The 22,844-nt window shown below is 36.9% G+C and overlaps 1 long non-coding RNA gene across 1 annotated transcript in view; it reads right to left on the bottom strand.

The window, feature by feature from the left end:
- LOC103348351 (dynein axonemal heavy chain 3) overlaps positions 1-22,844 on the bottom strand; it is a 76,935-nt gene that overhangs the window by 33,925 nt on the left and 20,166 nt on the right. The window contains exon 2 of the long non-coding RNA XR_011380209.2: positions 2,388-2,591. This is a non-coding gene — a long non-coding RNA (dynein axonemal heavy chain 3). The remainder of the gene's footprint in view (positions 1-2,387; positions 2,592-22,844) is intronic.

Raw genomic sequence — 22,844 nt, 5'->3', positions numbered from 1 at the left:
CTGTAAGGAAAAACATGCACATTTTCAGGAATTATCATGCGGACTTGACATAGACATGGTGTGCAGTTTAGGTGGATAGCATTGGATTAGAATAAAGATGCCATTGCTATTTGTTCCTAAACTCTTCAGGACCTTTCTAGGTTGTTTTCCTACTGAGGTCAGTATTTTTTCAGCGTGCAGAGATTGATTGACTTTGCGCTCCCTGCTTTCATTGCAGTGGTGGTCAGCAAGTGTTGTATGGCGGGGGAGGGGCGGCTATTGCCTGAGATTCTCTTTCCACACGCTCCCAATCATCTACACATTATTCTATATTCTCTGTCACTGGGACAGAGCAGCATACCATTCAGACATGCAAGAATGAAAATTAAAATGGGAGGGCATTTTATTATTATTATTATTTGAATGACATAGACTTGTGCAATGTTTGCATTTAAATGAGACAGCATAATTCAGCTATGGCTTTTAATTTCAGAAGGGTTAATCACCCTAACAAAGGTCAATCAAACTGTAATTCTCAATAAAATTGCTACAGCCCCCATCACCTGCAGGACATTTATTAAATTCCTATTACCACGTGAAAGAATGCATTTTCTTCATTATGAATCACTAATCTTCTAACTCCTTACATTAGCACATTGTACCAAAAATATTAATTCCTTTGAAACTCTGACAGAGTTCATTTCTACACATTTCAGGAGATAATCCTGTTTAGAGGAAAAAAAGGGACATCAGCTGTGAACCACTTCCCTGGCTGTTCCTAATCCCACAGACCCATGATACGCCAGCAAGTCCTTACAGTACAAGTCTCTATTACACAAAATATTATGAAGGTTTAGGTTAAAGCATGAATATATTTTCAGAACCTAATCTTCCTTATTGTCTGTGATAATGCTATTTATCTTCTTGTTCTGTTTATGTTTACTGTATAACAAGCATTATGATTTGGAGAAAGCTAATGGTAAACATTTTTTTTAATAAGAGCAGATACTTAAATTCAGTCATTCATTCATTTATTAAATACATATTATGCGCCACATAGAGTGTAGCAGGGGAATCAAAGAAAAAAACTGTCTTTATATGAGTAAGATTCTGTTGTAAAAATGATGCTCAGAATATAATAATGATTTAAATCATCACTTCCAGTTTTCCTCATCAATGTCATTAAACTATAGTGAGATTGGAAATGCGTTAAGTCAAATTTTTACCAAAATGTTGGTAAACAGTACTTAAAATTATCTGGATCCTTAAATGCTTTCAAATTCATAATACCATAAAATGATTCATTTCATATTTAATAATATGAAACTTGATTGTCAAATTTTAAAAGCAATGTATTGAAAATATCTAGTCACCTACAGTTAAGAATAAAACTATGAGAATATTTAAATAGGTTAATTTAATGTGCCATGCATTAATTTGTTCCCAAAATGTTATTTCATGATGGTTTAAAATTGTTAATAACACAGAAGAAAACAATAACGGGCAAAAAATAAATTACTGCTTTTTGTCAGGATGTAGTGGTCTAGGTGACCCCAGAGGGAAAGAACCATAATGCACATGCCCAATTATAATTGCAAATTGACAGCCTGTATATTCTAGTAGTGGTATGACACAGCACAAAATAACTCAAACTTGCTTCCTGCATATTTTCAGAGACCTGTCCTCTTTTTTCGGTGCAGATATAGTGGACAGATACACACAGAGCCACATGCCTCTTTTCATCAAGATTCACACTTATTAATTAGCTACATGTAAAGGCAATAATCTGCTCAAATATTCAATCAAGCAAAGTAAATCAGAGTAAACAGAAAATGCAGGTGGAACAGCCAATGGCTGGACCAGCATTAGAGAAGATCATATAATTTCAATGATTATCGGTCTTTAGAAATGTTGGGACTTAATATCTCAGCCCCCAGTCACCTTAATTTGAGCATTTCATGAAATTAAAATACAGCGTCTACATATCCAAAACTGTACTTGCCTTCTTTCTTCTTCTGTAACTAGGTTGGTGCAAGAATAAAGCCGAGCAATGGTTTCTACATTGTTGACCAAAAGCCACCCAATGTAAATGTTCAACTAACAGTTGTTACCGGCCAGTTATTCACAAAGCTGATAGAGATTGCTAGATATAACAGCAAAATACTGCTTCGTAGTCCCTTCTCAGCATCAAAAACTATGTAGTTGCATTTCTGAATTTTCAGATTTTGAAAAAAAAAAAAAAAAAAAAAAACAAACAAACAAAAAAAAAGCCTTCAGAAAACATTCTATAAATGTTCCAAAAGGTTTTTAACGATCATTTCAGTTGTGAAACGAAAAAGAACCCACCAACCATCAAATAAAAATCTTATTAAGAAAACCCAGGATGTGGAATTATGAAAGAGACATACCTTTGGCTGAACAAGTTTGCAATTTCTCATTTCGCCTGCACAGCTTTGCCATTCCTCCTTGGGCAAAAGTCACGGCCAGGTCCCTTGTGATCTTCGTAACGATGCCATCACATCGCTGGTAAATGTTCCGATTAAACTTTGCAGACGTCGCACCAACTTCGTTAATTATGATATTAGCCAGCTGGCGGGTATGATCAGTCACCACTGTAAGAAAGCCAGACAAAGAGACATCTAATCATTGCAGCCAGAACAGATAAATTTTGTTCCTTTCTCATACATGTCACGATTCTATCCTTTCTGACCCTCTCCTCAGCCATCGACTGTCACATTTAGATTCTGCAAGCTCCCAGCTTCCCTTTATCCCTGCCTTAGATCTGAAACTCCTGGTTATCAGGAAGACGCACGTCACTAGCTGTCTCGGAGCAGGAAGGCAATCGGGTGAATACTACTTATTATCTTGCAGTGCTTTCCGAGGAGTGACAAGATTGATTTGGGACCAAGAATACATTGAGATCTCAGACATGGAGTTTGCAAGGTTTTGAGTTCCGACAGTAGGATATGCCCAGAGTTGCACTAGGAAAGACCGCAACCTCAATTAAGGATATGGGCCACTAACATTGTAAGGAGAGCTCAAAAGAATTTATCAGTGTTCCTTTTTTAGGCATCCTGGTGTTTTCTTTTCCACTACTGGGCTATGTTGGCAATGTCTACAAGCAGACTGATACCTGGCAGAGCCATCTTCTCAGCTAGGTAGCCTTAAGTCGACTTGTAGAAACACATTTTGATATAAAGTTCTCTCCATCCATCCCTACTCCTTCTTGAAGAGTACTCTATAAACTCTAATTCCTGGAACTCATACTTTGCAAAAATGTTCAAATCATATATGCATGGAATAGTATAACAAAAAGATTTAGAAAAAAATAAATGAATTTAGATTAATCGACTAAAAATAATTTATGCAATTTTGGTTTGGGGAACAGTCATCTGTATGTCCTAGTCCAAAATTTCCTCTCAAAATATCAGTCTACCAAAGTCATATATGTGTGTATCTACTTGTTGATCAACTGATTAACAGAGATACACATGTATGTGTATAATGAATTTGCTGAAATTTAAATGTAAACTCAGTAACACACGTGTAGTAACAGTCTTACGAAATGATATAATATTCTTGAAAGGAAAGCATTTAATCAATGAGCAAAGAATTTGATCTTTGTGTAGGTTTATTGCAGTGTTTACAAAAGGATTACTTTCCTCATTGAAATGTTTAAACATCAGAAAAATCTAAAGGTTCAACTACTGAATTTGAAAAGGAATACCATCTAATATGATAATGAAGTTAAATTCATCAACAAACTAGTGGGTCTTTCTGGAATAGAGAAATTCCGTGAAAGGTGAAAACGCAATTCTGAAATTCATTTTCAATAAAGATTCTGTATATTTGCCTCCCAAAAGGAATGAAAATACTAATTTCTATCCATGAAATGTGCAGTTCTAGAACACTGTATTAATAAATCACGGTACATACCCTAAATTCATATTTTTGTTTTCACATGAGGACATTTCTGAAATAAAGGGTCGAAAGTCCCTGCACTCAGTTTATTTTGTTAAAGTGCTGAGAAGATAAATGTACAAATGTGTTTAAAGGTGACCCCTAAGCTACGTGCAATGGGGATAAGATGATTTAGGAATCCTTAAAAATCACACAGCAAGACACTTTCCTCCTGGGAAGATAAAAAGGTTTGTAAAACCCTACTAGAAGCGGGATGGGAGGGGAAAAACAGGGTTACAGGAATTCTTAGAAATTATATATCTGTGGCTGTATCTATATTGATCTAGATAATTTTCTGAGCGTAAGCTACTCTTTATCCTTCGTGTCTTTGGCTGATATAAAACATGAGTCAGATTTCATAAAAGCAAGAGAACAAAGAAGTTGGAAATGTCAAGAGGACAGGAGTGCATTGTGGCACAATGTCAAGGACCAAAGATTTTTGATATGACTTTTCCTAAGGCTCTGTTCAGAAATTAGCTGTTTCTATCACACTCAATATTGTAGCCTTGGCCACTGCCATGGGCCTAAAACAGTAGTTCCTCAAAAAACAATATTGCTGAAGAATGAACGCTGACAGTGCACACATCATCCTCCTCAAAGTCTAATTCACCTATTTTTAAAATTAAACAAAGAAAAAATGTTCTCTAGATAGGCCTTATCACACATATTAATTACTCATATTAACACATATTAATTACTCATATATTCATTCAAAATTATACCTTTACAATACTGCCAAGAGAGCATTCCTAAAGAGTTAACAGACATTTCTCTAAAGGTTATCAGTTTTACACAATGCTCATGATTTGCTCCTGTGAAAGTAATTCTAACTCAGTTAGAATGAGTCTAAAAGGTATTAACTCTTTGACTAAAACAGGAACTTTTTCTTAGGAAATTCAAAGAGAATTAAATATACAACACACACAGTATTTCTTTGCAGTAGAATCTATGAGAAAATGGAAACAAGGTCTCCAAAGAACCAAATTAATAAGGAAAATTTGGCAATGACTTCTTTATTGGTCAGTATATGTTAATGTGGAAGAATGAGGAACCAACTTTTTATGACTCCTTGGAATGAAAAATCAGAATACAAAATTATCCAGATATTGATTTCTGAATAAATTTGGACAAAGTCTGGAAGGAAAAATGCCAAAATAGGAACTATTGTCATCTCTTGGTATCCAGGGTTTCAAGATTCCCCGTGAATACTAAAATCCACAGATGTTCAGGTCCCTTCTGTAAAATGACGTAGTATTTTCAAATAACATGTGCAAATCCTCTACTTTAAAACATTTTTGTTAGATTACCTATAATATGTACAAAAGGTAAGTACTATGCAAAAGATGCTATATTGGACATTTATGGAAGAATAACAAGAAAAATAAATCGAGACGTGTTCAGAACAAATATTTTTCCTAGATTTTTCATCCGTTGTGGGTTGTGTACAGTGATGAGGAAGCTGAAGACAGAGGAATGACTGTATATTATGTGAGTTTAGATAACTTTTTTCTTGTTCAAAAGCTTGCTTTAACAGCACTGTAATTGTTAATCTCAAAAGTAGATTCAGAGACTCCAACTACAAAATGGAAACAATAAGACCCATCTGACATGAGATGGTTAAACCAAATAACGCTTATAAAATTCTTTGTATATTTCCTGACCTGCAGGTAAACACTCATTATATAGTTTAGTTATTATTTTTATTATATAGCACACAAATAATCCTGACATGTCTGCTTCTGCTACATCTTTTTTTCCCATGAAACATGACCAAAAATTCACTGAATTAAATGAAGTATTTTGGTAAAAGGAAAATTTGACATTTTAAATTCAGGAGTTCACGGGGAGAAACACAGCTGATATGGTAAAACTGATTTTAGGCCGGAGCTGCGGCTCACTTGGCTAATCCTCTGCTTGCGGCGCCGGCACGCTGGGGTTCTAGTCCCAGTTGGGGCGCCGGATTCTGTCCCGGTTGCTCCTTCCAGTCCAGCCCTCTGCTGTGGCCCGGAAAGGCAGTGGAGGATGGCCTAAGTGCTTGGGCCCTGCACCCGCATGGGAGACCAGGAGGAAGCACCTGGCTCCTGGCTTCGGATCAGCGCAGCGCCGGCCGTTGCGGCCATTTTGGGGGTGAACCAACGAAAAGGAAGACCTTTCTTTCTGTCTCTGTCTCTCTTTCTCTCTAACTGCCTGTCAAAAAAAAAAAAAAAAAAAAAAAAAAAAAAAAAACCTGATTTTAAAAATAATAGCAGCAATAATAATAATCAACAGATACAGGAGATTTGATGATAATCTGCACAAGACCTATACAACTTCTATAATTTCATAGGCACTATTGGTCTTCTAAAGAGGACTCCAATTTTGACTTCTCTCTTGCTGCCTAAAGGTGCAAAACTTCCGGAAACACTGAGATTAAAATAGCAGAAATTGACAACACCTTGAGAAATCTCAGTGCTCTTATTTTTCTTGGCACTCTCATTTTCCACTGTGAACACTGGCAGATTTATGTTCCCTGTAGCCACAAAACCCAACTCAGAGTCACCTAAGGCTACTCTTTCTACAGGGCATCCCAGTGCCACCCATCACAATGGATTGTTGATTATATAAATACAATGCGCAGGTGTGGAATTTTTTAAAGGTTGAAACATTCAGTGAGGACAAAGAAATCTAGATTTGGAAACACTCCCCAAGGAGAAATATCTGGGATCTATACAGTCAACTAAGCACTAATCCCCACCTCAAAAGCTTTTGTTGCTGTGTAACAAACGGACCTCCATCAGCCCAAGTGTCAATCCTTCCCAGCCCTCTGACTTTACTTGAATGTGTTTAATTACATCTCACATGTATATTAATTTCAGTTCTGCCTTTCAGCCTGCTAGCCAGAGAGTCAAGCCCTTGAAATCCCCTTCTCTATTTTGCCATGGTCTCGGGACTCAAACATTCTGCTTCGGTTCCATTCCTAGCTCACTTGTTAGCTCTGAGATTTGGGGCAAGTTATTAGACCTCATAAAGACTGCTCCACAACATCTTGAAATGCTGTAATGAACATGGTGGATAATACATAGTCAGCTGCTTAGCACATAGCAGGTATCCAACAAATGCAGTATCATCACCAAAGTATCAATGTAATCACAGAGAAGTAAAGGTTCCAATGTCAAGTTTCAAATCCTGGCTTTCTCAAATAACAGAAACCTCAACAGTAATAATAGAAATTATGTCTTTATAAGAAGAATGGCTACCTATAAAGTACTTCCTACACAGTAAATAATGTTTCCAATTAGTATTACCCTGCCTTCTATGATGATTGGTTATTTCTTGCCTTTTGACTCTTCAGAGTAAAAATAAATCAGAAATTATACTGTGAAGATCTGCTTGATAAATAAGGTTAAAGAGCCTACTTAATACTTCTTAGAATAGTAAAAGACTGAGACTTACCTATGAAAACAAAGGTAACTGTGTAGCAAGGCATTTAACATCCACATTGTGGAATGCCAGACATTAAAATGAATGAAGTAGGTGTACATGTAGACGATAGGAAATTATTTTAATGATACGTCGTAAGGGAACGAAGAATGATACAGAAGAATGTGTATTATGTATTATCCTTTTGTTTACTAAGGATTCAGTATATGTTTATTTAGAGAATAATATCTCTGAAAAATGCATATAAGGAACTACTCATGATCATCACTTCTGTAGGAAAACTTGAGGCTGGGGACAGGAGCGGAGAAAGAAGCACTCTTTACTGACTACCCTTGGGAATTGTAGAAATGTATGCTATACATGTGGTTCTCAATTTAAAACATTAACAAACTTTTTAAAAATTCCGTTATCTCTACTTGCATGTGCAGTCAAGTAAAGTTGATTTCTACAACCTAAGAAATGCTCCATTTCCCATGCTAGTTGGCTCAGGTCTGTCTCACTGATCAGCAGGGCACACCACATTGCTTTTCTGCACCAAAACATGACTTTGACGCCTTCTGCTTCCAACTCTCATTTCAGGGCTCCTTTTAATGCCCTTTGTTGCATGAGTTGATTTCCTCATCCAATACTTGTCAAAATGTTGGTATTCCACACAGCATCTCCTTTCTCTAGGGATGTCTTCTTTGAAAGAGGATTTAAGTTAGCCCTGGAGAAACAAACTACATTCCTACATTCTGTGCATTTCTAGAGTCATTTCATGTAGGGAGTTCTTTCCTTATATTACAAATGTACATGCTTGTCCTCAGAGAAGCAGCTCACTCTCCTGGGTGAGTCCTCTGGATGCCAGCAGAATACTCAGGGTTAAAGGATTCCAATGGGGCACAAGATGCCATATTACACATTCCTAGTACATAGTAAATCACCACTGGTAACCTGCAGACTTGATGTGACTTCCTTTGTCTTTTCATAACAAATTTGAGAATTTGTTGCTCATTACCAACATTCCCTAAACAAATGTCAATTGATACCATCATAGTACTCTTTTAAGTATCACATATTGTCTTTCTTGGAAAATAGTATTTCTTATTTTTAAAGGTGCAACTACCAGGCCCAGATTCTTCCCTGGGCAGGTCTGATGCTAGCTATTGGAAGGTTTGGATTTACAAACAGGTGGTGATTCCATGTGACTCAATGCTTCCATTGCCTCATCTGTAAAAGAACATAAAACTCACAGGGGAAAGCTGCTGGTTCAATGGGTTAGTTAAGATCCTAGACAACATGGCCATGCATGGAAGCACTTGATAAGAGGTACTGTCATTAGCAGTAGTGTCCTTGTCATCACTGTTAATTTTAAACACCATTAGATAGTCAATCACAGCTCCAGGGTATGAAATCTTCTAGTTCTTTCCACTTGTTAATTTTTCTTTTCCATTTCATGTTAGCCATGAAATGAACACAGATCCATCCAGCAACTGGAAATAGTTACCCTATATACAGCACTTCTCAAACTTTAATGACCATGTAAATCACCCAGGGAGCTTGTTAAAATGCAGACTTTGATTCAGTTGGTCTGGGGTGGAGCCTGACATTCTACATTTCTGTCAAGCTCTCAAAGTGCTGCTGTTCCTGTCGCTGCTGGTTGTGGAGTACCAAGGTTATATTCCACCATGCACATTAAAGAGAATGAGAATGACATGCTTGATAATGAACACGATGAATATTAAATCACATACTTACGTGCATGGCCAAATTATAATTCATCTTCTAACTCATGCTTACCTTGCTGAACTTCACTTACATTTTTTAGTCCTGAGATAAAATGCAAGTGTGCAATAAAAGTACAATTAGCTTCTTCTTTATGTTAATTCTCAGTGGACACAAAGGCAAGAGAAAAAAAAATATTTTCTTCCTAATGAAAGGAAGGGTCACATTTACAAAGCTTTATTTTTCAGTGAAAAGGCAATGATTTTAACCTTGAGATATTTTAGAGTGGCAACTATTAATTCCTGTCTTGTCATAACATTAGGATATCATCATGGATTACATTCATTCTATTTGGCCCAACAACAAAATAAGGTATTAAGAAAATCCATTCTCTTTGAACTAGATGCTTCCCTTGTACAACTAAATATTCATGTCTGTTTCTTATATAACTACCTAAAGCTAAATGGTTTAATCAGTAAGAACGTTGTATCTTCTTCAGTAAGCTGATCCAGCCTACCTCATAAACAATTTTGGAAGCATTTGCTAAGCTTCCATTATTATTTTCTATTGCCACAAGCTAATTCTCTCAATTTGCTGGGGGATAATTGGTGAAAAACAGAATAGACTTTGAATATGTTAAAATAATATTCTAAATTCTGAAGTCTTGCATCTAGGCACAAACTTCCCAGGGGCTGTATGTTCTAGTTCAGTGCTTTTATTTTCGTTTTGTTTTCTAGTCCTTTTTGACTGAAATCCATGGTCAGAAAATATTTATACCACATTAACATATCACATGATTCTCAAAATAACACCTGAAAGAAATGTATTCATACGTACCTTTACTACATACAATGCACTCTTCTAATCCTTCTCAGATTTTTTTAAAAAAGCTTAAGATCTACCCCGTTGATTGGATGACCCACTAATGGGTCACTCTGACCTGATTTGAAAATCACAAGGCTTTAGGCAACATGTGGAACCCAGGGGTGATTCTCTACAAGTTCATGGGTACAAGAGATGTTCAAGAAGTGAGGCCAAAATGTGAAGCCAGAGACCAAACGTCCTGGCTAGAGAGCCCAAATGAGGGCATTTTAGCGGCAGTTATGGTTAGAATTTGAGTCTCTCCCAATACACCCAATATAAATGTTTTCTCTTCCATCTTCCCTGGAGAATAATGTAAGAAAGTTACTATTCACATCTAGCTAGAATAATGGAAATGACTTTAACAACCCAATTACCATTAGGAAATAATAAGAAAGCAAACTAAGAACAAATATGGATCAGAATTGTTGAACACAAGGAGATATGCAGGAAGTAATTTAGCATCTGTTAAATCAGTTCTAATAGGGCAAACTATATCTTCCAGGGAGTTATATCAGTGGACAAAATGGATGTTAATCTAAGGAAATTGGAACCTAGAAGTTGTAAATCATAAGAAAGCAGGGAAATGAAATAAGAGATTCTGGCTTGCATTAATCAGTTTCATGAGAGAAAGGCCAGATCATAGCTTTCAGAAGTTTCAGCACTACAGAACCATTCGCTATTGAGAGTGTAGGCCTTTCTGGTTTACTATCATACAAGAAACACGGTAACAAGGTGTGTGCTACAACAAACTAAAGCAAATAATCACTAAATGAAGTACCCAGAAACCATGTAACTCTGCATGGCTAGTTACTAGATCCTTCCTTCCAAATTGAAGCATGAACTGAAAAATAGGTAAGTAAATAAATAAAACCATATCCCTGTTGGTAGCAAGATATACAAAATAGATATAGGGGAGTAAAGCTATCTTTAGTGGTTCTCACAGTAGTTCTTCTGCCTGAAGAAGAACTGGGTAACCTTTTGCATTTCCTTTCTGCACAGTTATTCTCAGATTCCATATGGAAAGCATAAAAATAGTGATGAAAACTCCCTAGTTCAGAGTTGGGTACCATGTGGGGGCTTGCAAGATACTTTTGAGTGAAAGGAAGTTAGCTGGATAATTTTAAAACCAGAAATATTATAGAGTTATGATTAGGAGGAAAATTCTCTATACAGTTTATTTTATCACTAAGTATGCCTAAGTAAAATGTACATTCTGACAATTCACTAATAGTAATGAGTATGGTTAATATATAGATGCTGGGACAAAGTACATGTTGAATAGATAGAAGGTCATATCACAATATCCTTCCTCCTAAACCGAGACTTTTGCATAGTCTCTGAAGAGCTTCTAGGTCTTGTGAGGCATCTTTTTTATTTTTTGGCTCAGCTAAAATATTCTGACATCTAAAATTATATTAGCATCACAAAATCAAGGTATATTTAAAGATGAAGGAATATTGGTCGACAATTAAAAATAAAAAATTAATATAAATCTTCAAAATGATAAAATACTAAGTTTAGATTAGCAAAGTTTGTTCAGATAAAATATTGATGTTTTCCAGTTCAATTAATCATAACTCTACATATGCCTTAAGGTGAGTAAGCAAATAATATGCTCTGTTTCTTCAATATCCTTCCACTTCTACCCAGGAATTTGCAGATTTCATTTTAAACCTTTGCTTTAAAAGAGATTCTTTTTTAAAAAAATTTATTTGAAAAAATTAGAGATAGAGAGAGAGAGAGAAATCATTCATCTGCTGGTTTACTCCTCAAATGGCCGTAATGACCATGGCTGGGCCAGGCTCAAGCCAGGAGCCAGGAACTTCATCTGGGTTTCCCACGTGACTGCAGGGTCCCAAGCATTTGGGTCATCTCCCACTGCTCTCCCAAGTCATTAAGCAGGGAGCCAGAGCAGAAGTGGAACAGCTGGGACTTGAATCAGGCCCATGTAGGATGCCAGCATTGCAGACAGCGGCTTAACCTGCTGGGCCAGAGCTCAGGCCACGAGAGATTCTTTTTTAAAAGATGATATTTTAGCATCCTATGACCTGGACTTATTTCTCCATATGTGTTTGCTCTGATTCTGTTTTCCTCTGCCTTCTTCACTCCCATCACATGAGAAATACCACCCAGCAGGATTGTTAGATTTTTGTAGGTATATTTTCTAAGCAGAACGAACACATTTTGCTCCAATATGATCTATTAATAAGATATTATGCTATCATACAACCTATTAAATGAAAAAGATTGGGCATTCTTTCTGTGTGTGTGCACATCTGACCCTATAAAACACACAATCATAGGCACATAGTTATATATTCTCAAGTCCAGTAGTCCCTTATACTTAAACTGCTTTGGGGATATTTCCCAAAAGTTTACCATGCCCCACAGAGTGAAGTTCAAAATAAAGAGTGGGGCCTGTGATTGAGTTTTCAAATTATAATTTTTATTTTTATGAATTTGCATAATTATTAGTTTTTCTTTGGAGCATCAGCTAGAATTGGAGTTTGGAAGACTGCGTTAAGAAGAAAGATGAAACAGATGCAATACACAGTTAAGATCAAAGAGGCCCATCAATTCATTCCCAGCGTCCAAATCCCACTGAGCCTCAGAGCCCTGTCTGCATAACGAGAAAGGTTGACTAAAACATAAGGATTAAACAGATGAGCTGTTTCCTGCGGAGGCATGGGAAGGACACCCCGCTGAGACACTTGTAAAGACACTTTGGAAGCACGCACCTGCTCCTCCACAGTCAAACTCCAGGAGACCAACATGGCCAAAGACATGTCGCTAATGCACGAAATTGCCAGCTTTAAGAGATACGAATCTATGTCTGATGAACAGCTTTTTATTTGTCAAGACATTTTTCAGTTGAGACAAATGACAAATTAATAGATCACTTTCATTTTTCCAAGGTGACTTCTAAGTGCTTGACTTTCAGAGTAAGAGAAAAATTAGGGAAAACTTTCCTGTGCCATGAAACGCTATCAGGAAGACGCCTACATCATGGTCATCTTTCTTCCAAATGCATATACTTTTCTTGAAGCCATCTTCAATAGCATTGGCATCATCTTTAGTAGCATAAAGTATATCCCAATTTTTCTGCACATGTTGCCAGCTTATACTCATAGTTTCACTTACAAATTATAGAGATTTTTCAGAGTTTGGTACAGGAACCAAATGCACTTAGGATGCTATGCCTGTGACTAATGTTAATGTATTCCAATGACCTCACCATGAGATTATGTTGTAGCTACTGATAAATTATTCTGAACATAAAGACAATTTTCTAAGAAATTTAAATTACTTTAAACAAGTTAAGTAAGAAGGGCCTTTAATAACATAGACCTATTGCATAGAAGGGTTGTATGGTATTCTAATGTGAGTTCACAAACAAAATTTTAAAACTGTAACTTTGGTATGGATTGATTTTTCCAAGCACTGCGGTGTGATTGGGATGATGTTGGCAGATCTAAATATGCAATTAACAGACTCAACTAAGTGATAAGAACCAGCTTTTGTCCTGTTTTTCTATCAAAATTACAACACTCAATTTGAAATGAGAGCAACAAAATCTCCCTAGAGTGGAACAAGCCACGGAATATCAAATGACTTCATGGGGCTGAAGCACAGACTTGGACCTGCATCTTTGTAGTCTAATGACATCATTATCCCTTCCTCACGCAACCAACACACTTTTACAGTGTGGATTGCGCATAAGGCACAATGAAGTAGAGAAGAATCACACATGAACCATGAGTAACAGCACTAAACCTTGAGTGCCAAGCAGAAGTCTACAAGCAAGAGGTGTGGTTTGATTTAGGACTGGATGAGGTAAAGACAGGGGTGGAGAGAAGGGGATTGGCTTTCCAGGGGTGGGAGAACAGAACAGAAACAGAAAAGCCTAGAATTCAGTGACAGAGAGACAGAGACAGAGAAACATGATTCCACTTGGGAGAGGAACAGGAAGAGATGATGTGTCTGAGTTAACATGGTAACAAAGGTAATTATTAGGAGTCTTTCTACTGCATAAACATTAAATGTTTTCTCCCCAGTCTGTCTGAAGATGTGGTGTTGAAAATCAACTGACATCCTTATTGAAAATTCAGGTTGTTAGACTCACCACAGGCATCACGATCAGAAGCTTCAGGGATGAGACAGTGAACAGCTCATGAGTTAGGATATTTTTCATTTCTATGAGGCAGCAGGAAAACTTTGAAGTGTTTTGGGAAATTTCAACTAAAGGATATCTCAGAAAGACTTTGGGAAAGGAAGTTTCAGAGATAATAGGAAGAAACACTGTATGAGAAATGCACATTAGAATTCTTTATTTTAATACAGGTGTGTGGTAATAATACTCATCTTTGCCCCAAATAAACATCAATAGTTTCAGTTCTCTCAAAAGCAGAAGCCCTTAATCCAAAATTTTATCAGATTGTCTTATATTTCAGTGTTCCAGTTTATTTTTAAGATTGTCTGAAGTTCCATCATATCACAAAATGTCTCTTTCTTTCCTATACATTTTTTTGTTATCTATATTAACAGCCACATATCTGAGAAAACCTATGACATTTGTCTTTTTTGGAACTGGCTTATATTCCTGTGGAATTGTGGTCTTCCTACTTTTTACTTGTTTAATATTATTGTTAGTGGTAAATCAAGCCTGTGATAATAGAGTGGATTGAAAATATGTCTTTGCAACAATTAAAGAAAAAGAAGAAGGGAAGGAAGGAGGGGGATTGAGGGAGGTAGAAGAAGAGGGAGGGATAAATGGTTATCTTCTTAGAATTACACCTGTGAAAGACATCAAATCTGTCCTCTATTAATAAAAATGCTTTACAATGTTAATAAAAAATGACGGAAGTTCAGTTGGTTTCAGTCAGCCAGTTTTAGAATCTTGAGAAAAAGCATATGAAGGCATAGGGTTCTGGTTCTGATAACTCTACTCCTACCGACACTTTTCAGAAGGACTCACTCAATTCTCTCCATTCAGATAAATAACAATTAATTCAGGTAATTGTAGAGAAATTAGGAAGTCATCTACAAGATGACCCTATTGGTCAAAAATTCAGAGAAGTAATATTTGGTGATAGTGAAGGTACCAGGAAGAACACAATTGAGACTTATCATGGGGGTTTAAACTGACACATCATTTCAAGGTATATGTAGCAATACCTAAGAAAAAATTTAATACTCATACTCTAATTTTTAAAATAGTGGTAATATGATGGTGCTTCCACGAGACTGTGGAAACGGGAATTTAAAGATATTTGCTAGAGGCTAGCGCTGTGGCATAGCTGGTGAGGCTGCCGCCTGCAGTGCTGGCCTCCCATATGGGTGCCAGTTCAAGTCCTGGCTGTTCTTCTTCTGATCCAGCTCTCTGCCATGGCCTGGGAAAGCAGTAGAAGATGGTCCAGCTCTCTGCTATGGCCTGCACTTGTGTGGAAGACCTGGAAGAAGCTCCTGGCTCCTGGATTTGGATGGCATAGCTCGGCCATTGCAGCCATCTGGGGAGTGAACCAGCAGATGGAAGACCTCTCTCTCTCTTTGCCTCTGCATAACTCTGCCTTTCAAATAAATAAATCTTTTTTTAAAAAAAGATACTTGCTTTGGTGCAAAACATGTGAAATACATGCAGTTTTTCCCATAATATTTGTATTCTATGATCTTTTTGAAGATCTCTTGTAAGAATGCATTGCATATTTTTTAAAACCCAAATAAACTTACTTTTTAGTTCCATTTTCTGCAAATCTCTTGAAGACCCCATGTAGACTACTTTGGAAAAGTAACTAGAGGCACAACTACACAGCAGGTAGGCAGGTAGGTAGGCAGATGCACAAATGCTCACAGAATCATTAATTTATAGGAAAATGTGGGAGACAATTTATAAGAACATCAGTATGGGAATAGCTATATCTAGGTACACACATATTATGGAAAACTATACAACCATAATCTCAAATTCTGAAAAGTCAATGTTACTGTGGAATAATTTCTTTGAAAAACAAATTTATAAAAGTATTTATAGGATAATCCAATCTAATGAAAAAAGCAATGTGTTCATTTGTGTATTTATGTTTCTTTATAGGAAAACTACAATTAGCAACAAGTCTGCAGAATTGGACAAGAAGTATTTCCTATTTTAATTTCCTATTTTAATTTACACATGACTGTATTACTTAAATTTTTCACCAATGAGCAAAATGCTTCTGTAATTAAAAAATACTAATTTTGTATCACCTAAAAATTTTTCATAGTACTTGAAAAATCTATTAAATGTTTGCCAAGGATTTCAAGGAGCTTCAGGAAAGAGTGCCATTTGAGGACGGTATGGCAGAAAGGCTGGCTTCCTTTCCTTGTGATTAATTCTCAACATTTAATGAGATTGCAGCCTTTAAAAATCATTCGGAAAAGTTAATGACGCACGTTATAAAAGCTTTCCATTTTAATTAATCTGTCAATCTTTCTGTCTTACAGAAGAGACTTTATATTTACATCTTGAAAGACTAGAGTCAGAAATAAATATATAATACTCAAATTTATTAAATTAAATCTTGCAATTATACTACTTGATCTTTCATGAGACACTTTTCATAAGACCACTTCATCCATTCTTTGATTTAACACTATTAGGTATTCAGTTCTCAAGAACATTGTAACATAATATAGCGGGAAACAGCATAATAGCAATTCATTTTCAAAATGACACCCTAAAGATACCATTTAAATCAATAACTTCATTCTATGTCAATTGTTTTGTTTTTCTATACTTGACATAGTAATTTTTAAAATAATTAACAGAAACCCAGCTTATGTCTTTTTAATAGTCAGGAAATATCTTTGAACTTTAAAGCATTAAAAAGAACGAAAGACTATCATGAAATCATTTATTATTAGAGTTACGTATTTTCCATGTCTCACTTTTGAATTTCTCAGGAGTTTGTTTTAAACTGAGATTAGCTTCCCTAATACATCATGAAAAATTATGTTGTAAATTCAATCAAGTTTTCAAATACATAAGAGCTCTACTGACACACACATATCCCTTGCTAGCTATGTCCAAGGTGTCTTCAGACTGTTCATAAAAAACATATTATGAAAAATCTGTGCATGACTTTTAAGATTTTTTTTGCACCAAAATAAACTTATCTTTTAAATTCTGCCTTTCTACGTACTTTTTTAAGCCTGCACATAGGTTACAAGGAGCATAAACGCTTTGCCAAGCCTGTTCAGATAGGCTGCAGGGCTCCACAGAATTTGCTAACAATTAGCAACCTCTCTACCTGTTTCATTAAGTTACTTTGAAAGCCATGTTTTTCAAAAACTGTGAGACTACTTGAGCAAACATCAAGTTCTGAGCAAAAATATTTATAAATTTAAAATTAGGAAGTTCAAGAAAATGAAGAACAATATAAAAGAATCTACTGTTCTTGAAACCATATCTGCATCATTTCACCATAAATCTCTACATCCTGGAGAGTCTAACTGTTCTTCCATCACCTAGAAATCTGAGAAAGGCTTTGAAACCAAAGTTATAGTTTGGTTGATACAGAAAACATCTAAGATGGACTAAAATGTAATACTAGGAGAAAAAATCTCTTGTTATAGAAGAGATAATATGGGCCGGCGCCGCGTCTCACTAGCCTAATCCTCCACCTTGCGGTGCTGGCACAGCAGGTTCTAGTCCTGGTCGGGGCACCGAATTCTGTCCCGGTTGCCCCTCTTCCAGGCCAGCTCTCTGCTGTGGCCCGGGAGTGCAGTGGAGGATGGCCCAAGTGCTTGGGCCCTGCACCCCATGGGAGACCAGGAGAAGCACCTGGCTCCTGCCATCGGATCAGCGAGGTGCGCCGGCCGCAGCACACTGGCCATGGCGGCCATTGGAGGGTGAACCAACGGCAAAGGAAGACCTTTCTCTCTGTCTCTCTCTGACTGTCCACTCTGCCTGTCCAAAAAAAAAAAAAAGAAGAGATAATATGTTCACCTGAAAAATAATTAGAAAATATTTTTAAATAGAGTATCCTAAGTCCGTACAATCATAGAATAGAAGGGCGCGTCACAAAAATACTCAGCATAATTCCTATGATGTTGCCCAAATACTTAAGAATGGCCATTTTCCCTCATAACTATACCAAGTACATACACATCATTTTCTTCACTGTTTCTATTTTTTAAGATTTATTTATTCAAAAGGCAGAGTGCAATGGCCAGGTCTGCAGAGCCATGTCAAAGCCAATGACAGAAATTGCTTCCTGGGTCTCCCACCGGGTGGCAGGGCCCCAAACATCTGGGCCATCTTCTGTTGCCTTCCCAGGAGGACTACAATCAGAAGCAGAGCAGCAAGGACTCACACCAGGACTCCAAGATGCTATGACGGTGTCTCAAGCAGCAACTTAACTTGCCGCACCACAGTGCCAGCCCCAGATAATGTTTAAACATTCTTCAGCTGCATCAATGTTCTGTGCTCTTCCTCTCACCCTGCCCCTGGGATTTACTCTGTAGCCATGAAGAAATATAAAGGTAAAATACAAGTATGTGAAGTGCCAGGGCATAAACTAGCAGCTCAGCAAACATTGGCTGCTCCGATGAGTTTTATTTCTCCCCGTACTAGGACAAATGTTTATTTATTTAATGAATATTTTTGAGCTCCTATTATGTGCTACATACTCCTTAGGTACAACATTAGGTGATGAGGATAGAGGATGATGGGTAAGGCTTCTAAACAGACAAGAGCTGGTTTTCTTGTTTTAAGGTGTTTTTCAGAGAAGTTAATTCTATAATATCCCCTGGCAATGTTCTATACCTGCCATGGATTATGTAAACATATGAAATATGGACTCTTTGTTTCTTATTTCTCTTCATTCTCCAAAAGCGTAGGATGTACCCACTATACCCATCAAGCCTGCAACAGATGTGCGTCTTTACAAATTCCTTTTAGGTTATAAGGTGAAGGGTACCAGACAGCAAGGCAGAATCAGAAAAACATTAATGTTTGGTCTACTTTAGGCCTAACTGGAAAAAAAAAAACTTACAATGAAAAGGAAACCAGTAAAATGCTAAACATAGACTGCTCCCCATAGAGTTCTTAATATTTTAAATTTAGTCTCCATTGATTGTGATTTACTTTTGGCCTAACTTAATTGAAAAATGTCGTTCAACAGAATTGCTATCATGCAGCCTGCTGTGGTGTGCTGAGGGTCACTGACATGGCTTTAGTGTTGAATACAGCAACCACTAACTTTTTAAAGCATTTCCCAAAATCTGCACCACCACAGTACTGACATTTGTGTTAATTCTTGACAGCATTTGTATAGCTACAGAACTTTTCATCTTGAAATACTTCTACTTCAGTACTTGAATACTTCAGCAACAGATGAATTCATTAACTTCATTACTAATTTGAATGATTTTTTTTTTTCATTTTCGTAAGCCCCAAAGTTGTGTCACTAAGATCAGTGCACTCACGCTCGCTCGCTAGCTCTCTCTGAATGTGTGTGTGTGTGTGTGTGTGTGTGTGTGTATTCTGGAAAATGTAATCAATCTCTATTATGGTCATGAAAATGCTATTTGTCACTTTGCTGAGGAAAAAAAATCAATATATCTTCCAAGGCTGAACAGGCACTTAATGCAATGAATTGACGACTGTTAGAGAAATTTAGCTTGCCAAGAGTTTAGGACAAACTAATCGAAATACAGAAAATTCATAGAAGGGAGGCTGATGAAATATATGGATATGCCATGGAAATTAATATCTGGGCATTAAAATAACCTGTCATTTCCAATCCTGACAAGAAAATGGATTTAGACGGGCAATCTCCCATGGGTCACCATTTTGAAAGACAAAAATGAAATCTATCGACCAAGAAAACAATTCTTGAACATGGCTGACAAATAAGAAAAGCTTCATTCTCTTTTTCCATAAAATCGAACAGGTAGGGAGATAATTTTAGAGTAGCAAATTGTAAGAAACCTTAAAGACTGTAAACCTACAGGGACGTTGTCTTCTGGAAATATGTGGGCTCTGAGCTTTTAGAGTTATAAATTATTTTAATAGTTACCTACAGAATCCAAAGCACTTCTTCCAGTTTCCTACTCAGACACACCCTGGGCCCTGTCCTTGTAGCAGCAAAGAGAAAGCTGATGACCTACCGGATCTTGACAGCACAATCTTTTGTTTACAGAATAACTCTTAGAGTTAGAAGATTTTCTGTCTTGAGCTAACATTTACCTTTTGAAAACCACCATTCTTTAGTTCTTGTCTTACATTAAACAATAAAAAACTCGATCTGTAGCTTTTCTTTTGAACCAATCACTCAATTGCTAAAGGTCACCCATCATTTTTCCTGATCTTATTGTTTTCTGGACATAACCTAACATTTCCACCCATTTATTATAATCATAGCAGATGATTTTCAGAAAATTTGTGGCATGGTCTTCCAATGATTCTGCAGTTTATCAATATCTCTTTTGATTTGCAACACCAAAAAAATAAACATAAGTCAACAAGAATGTTTAATAAGAATAAAATTATTAGAGCCCTGGCTGACACTAGTTTGAAACGGCATCCACATGTTTAATATAAATGGTAATTAATCAACCCTGTTGTCTTTCATAACAACTTCATCAAATTTGTGGGGATCGCAGAAAATCTACAAATGCATTCTTGTTTGTTTTGACTACTTTCCATCTTCAACGTTGAGCACATAGTAGACATTCAATAAATATTTTATGGGTGAAAGTAGGAATGAATCGATAAACTAAAGCTGCTGGATCTTTGCTTATTAGTATTTTCAACAATCAGGTCCCTTGCACTCTGAACTCATTAAAATTGATTTTTTTTAAATCTAAACATGGAATTTCTATCTGCTGAATATTGATTTGTTGGTTTAGTGTTTTTAGTGGCTAAAACTGAACCCAAATGCATATACCTGAAAGTACACGTAAGACAGAGACCATAAAGTCATAACTTCAGTTACATCTATGGGACCAGATGGGCTCAATCATTTTGTTTCAGTTACAATTATTTTTGTATATTTTGTTATATATATATAGTATATATTTGTATTTTGTATAGGTGTTTCAACTACAGGTACAACCACAGTGTTCAACTACAGAGCAAACATCTCTCTATAGGTGAATTCATTCCACTTTTAATCTTGTTGTAATAGGTTATTTCATTTACTTTTCAAAATAGTATTTACATTTCCTACAAGATGCAGCTGAAACACAGGAAGATTAAGAATTTGCCCTGTAACACATTATAAGTCAATTCTAAGGTCCATGTTCAAAAATAAGGAGCCAGAATTGTGGCCACAGCCTGCAACACTGGCATCCCATGTGAGACAGTGGTTCAAGTCCTAGCTGCTCCATTTCCAATCCAGCTCCCCGATAATGCACCTAGGAAAGCAATGAAAAACAGCCCAAGCATTTGGACCTCTGCAACCCACATGGCAGCCCTACACAGAGTTCCAGGCTCCTTGTTTTTGCTTGGCCCAGCATTGGCCATTGCAGGCATTTAGGGAGTGATCCAATAGATGGAAGATCTCTCCCTGTCTCTGCCCATCTGCCTTTCAGATAAGATAAATCTTTTTTTTAAAGATGTATTTACTTGAAAGTCAGAGTTACACACAGAGAAGAGGAGAGGCAGAGAGAGAGAGAGAGAGAAGTCTTCCATCCGCTGGTTCACTCCCCAGTTGGCTACAACGGCTGGAGCTGTGCTGATCCAAAGCCAGGAGCCAGGAGCCTTCTCCAGGTCTCCCACATGGGTGCAGGGGCTTAAGGACCTGGTCCATCTTCTACTGCTTTCCCAGGCCACAGCAGAGAGCTGGATTGGAAGTGGAGCAGCCGGGACTCGAACCAGTGCCCATATGGGATGCCAGCACTGCAGGCGGTGGCTTTACCTACTACGCCACAGCACCGGCCCCAGATAAGATAAATCTTAAAAGAAAACAATTTAAGTACCTCAGAATCCAAATCCTATGCTTTTTTTCATTATTCCTATGCATTCCTTTTTTCTTAAAAAATGGAAAGACAATATTAAAGAATGATTTAAAAAAGGAAATTTACCTTTTGGAATAATTTATATCTGCCCTTATGAAGAAAAGTACAATTTCTCAAAAACCAGCCTAGAAACATTATGCATAAAAAAAATCAACCCATTTCCTTCACTGGGGGAAATGAGCCAAAGATGACTGGTAAAGAATTGAATTTTTAAAAAGTTTTGACCATTTTGGAAGGTGTCCTGCAGAGTGAACCTGTATGACAAATGTTCTTTTTACCTACCAGGTTTCAGAAAGTAATTCCTTTGATATAAAATACTAAGGCAACTTTATCCAATAAACTCAAGCAACTACCAATTTATTGAAAAACATCTATGTCAAATAGGCTACTGAGAGAAGTCAGATGAAAAACATCTGTGTCAAATATTCTACTGAGAGAAGTTAGATAAAAACTTCTTAGGATAATGCGATGTTACCCACACAATGCACCAACTTTTTAGGTATCTTAAAAATTCACTTTCCTCTTAAATAACAGCATATGCTGGCCAGCCTTCATTTTTAACAAAGCTGTTGATATTCATTTCATTTTATGATTTGCTCAGTTACAAATTAAAGAAATAACTCATGAAGATAATTTATTTGATGACAACGATGAAAACTAAAGATCTTGTTTTTTCTACGTGCTTAATCTGTCCCTCTCGGATTTTTATTTTATTTTATTTTTGACAGGCAGAGTTAGAGAGAGAGACAGAGAGAAAGGTCTTCCTTTTCCAATGGTTCACCTGCTACAGCCTGCGCGCTGCACTGCTCCGAAGCCAGGAGCCAGGTGCTTCCTCCTGGTCTCCCATGCGGGTGCAGGGCCCAAGCACTTGGGCCATCCTCCACTGCCTTCCCAGGCCACAGCAGAGAGCTGGACTGGAA

This window comes from Oryctolagus cuniculus, chromosome 11 (genome assembly GCF_051225735.1).
Source record: "Oryctolagus cuniculus isolate XC-2025 breed Fujian yellow rabbit chromosome 11, ASM5122573v1, whole genome shotgun sequence".
NCBI classification, from domain to species: domain Eukaryota; kingdom Metazoa; phylum Chordata; class Mammalia; order Lagomorpha; family Leporidae; genus Oryctolagus; species Oryctolagus cuniculus.
The sequence above is the reverse complement of the archived record's forward strand: the minus strand, read 5'-3'. Positions and strand labels throughout refer to the sequence as shown.